The sequence below is a fragment of the Suricata suricatta genome, chromosome 13 (genome assembly GCF_006229205.1).
Source record: "Suricata suricatta isolate VVHF042 chromosome 13, meerkat_22Aug2017_6uvM2_HiC, whole genome shotgun sequence".
NCBI lineage: Eukaryota > Metazoa > Chordata > Mammalia > Carnivora > Herpestidae > Suricata > Suricata suricatta.
In genome coordinates, this window is record NC_043712.1 from 63,474,099 (window position 1) to 63,476,359 (window position 2,261).

Here is a 2,261-nt window from a genome sequence, read left to right on the forward strand (position 1 = left end):
TGCTGTGTAGTGCTTGTTGCTGCCTTACTATCTCATGAGCGATAGATGGCGTGTTTTGAGCAGATAAGGGAGAAATAAACATCTTTCTATTTCTAAGAAAAAGACTCTTCCTTGCTTTGTGTCAAACAATAGTAGTAGTAATAATAACGATAACAGCAAATGCATAGAAATCAGCTGATTTAATCTTCGCAACAACGTTACCAATTAGGTACAATCTATAAATAACCTATTTCACAGGTGATGGAACAGAGAACAGAGAGGTGAAGTTTGCCCAAGGTTTCCAGCCGATGCATCGCTGGGATACAAACCCAGGTACTCTAGCAACTGAACTTGAGTTAATGTATCTCTTGTCCTATGTGTCCCCCGTTCAGGTCTGAGTGGGCAGAACTAACCTGAGCAGAGCTGTTTATGCCTTCCTGGGACCTGGATGAGTGAAAAGTCAGGGGCCACCTATCCATGACCTAACCTTCTGAGTCTGAAGGCTTACATTACTGCTCAGTGGTGACTTTCAATAGAAACATAGTGCTCTATTAAACAACAAAGCCTAATTCCTAAGGTCTAATTACCGTAAGTAACAAGATTCATCATAAAACATCATAAAAACAATTTAAGGAAATACAATTTATTGCAAGCAAGCCTACTTCTCACTAGGCTCACTGTGTAAACAGTTTCTCCCTTAGCTGACCCTGGACTAGAATTCCCAGATCATGGCAAGTTATATGTTAAAAAAAAATCTGTGGGCTTTCTTGAGCTCTAGATTTAAACAGATATTTTAATATATAATAAATGTTTTTTGCTATTAAGAAATATAATTATTTTGATATAGTAAATATTTTTAATGAAATTAAATTAACATTAATTAAAATATTTAATATTTAAATACTTAATGTCTTTATATTTAATGTATTAATTAATCTATTATAATATAGATACATAATAGATTAATATATTTTTTTACTTGTAAGTTTAAATATGTGTCTGTGTAAATCCTGCTCCAAATGATCCTTGCTAATTTCATATTTTCCAACAGGGAACTTAGTTTGAGTTTAAGCATTGGATCTGTTTTGGTCCACTGACTGGACCCAAAGCTAGTATTTTTCCCACTCCAGCTGTGGCTGAGCCTCTCAGGAAAGTCTCTTGAACTCTTTACAAAACACCTTTTGATTTTTAACCTCCTTGTGGCTTAGTTCTTGTAACTTCTGTTTCTGAAGTACAGAGACAGATGTAGTGGTCTGGGAGCCCTTTCCTACTATAAAGACAGCTGTATGGGAAATAATAGTCCACCCTGGTGCCATGATGAAGCCAGGCAAAGTCACAAAAAGGTATCTTGGCCCTGTTTTTGTTTTATGTTCTGTATGGTGTCTTCCGTATTTTTTAAAAATTTTTTAATGTTTTTTAAAATTTATTTTTGAGAGACAAAGAGAGAGAACGCAAGCAGGGGAGGGTCAGGGAGAGAGGGAGCACAGAATCTGAAGCAGGCTCCAGGCTCTGCTGTGTGCTCAAACCCATGAACCGTGAGATCATGACCTGAGCGGAAGCTGGATGCTTAACCGACCGAGCCACCCAGGCGCCCCTGTATGGTATCTTTCGATAGGGCCGTTGGTTTATTTAACTAAGAGTTTTCATTTGATGCTTGGGTTCTGCTGTGGATGTACCCAGTCTTTCTCTTTTTCTCTGAGAAAGGAAGACAGACACAATTAGAGATCAGCAACATGAACAGTGATTCTCCTCTGATGATTCGGAATCTCAAAGTTGGATTTGACCTTGGAAACCCTGAGATGCCCTTCATGGGTAAGGATGAAGTGATGGTGTTTGTGGAGCATTGTGTAGAGACTTGGCAGGAACTCAGCCTGCTGGTTCTCAGGCTCCATATGTCATGCTGTCCCTAAAATGGGAGTTGCCTCCTACTCCTAATTAAAACACATAATGTTCTCTTTGCAAAGGAAAACATCCCCTTAAACCACTCAAATATTTGGCTGTTAGGGATTTTCTATTAGATTCCCCAGTAACAGCATTAGCAGGATTGGTAGAGGTCCCCATGCTTCTATGCTGCCACCTGTAGGTCTGACTTGGATTAGACTTAGAGGTTCCGTAGCTTTACCCCTCATATTCCAAGTTGAAACCATACCTGGACTTAAGCCTAAATTCCAAATATTTTAAAGTAACCTAGTAGAGAAGTTTCTCCACAATGGCATACTTGCTGCATTATGCCTTTCACCCAAAGCTAAGTCCAGTTTGACTTGAAGCACCCATCTGCCATG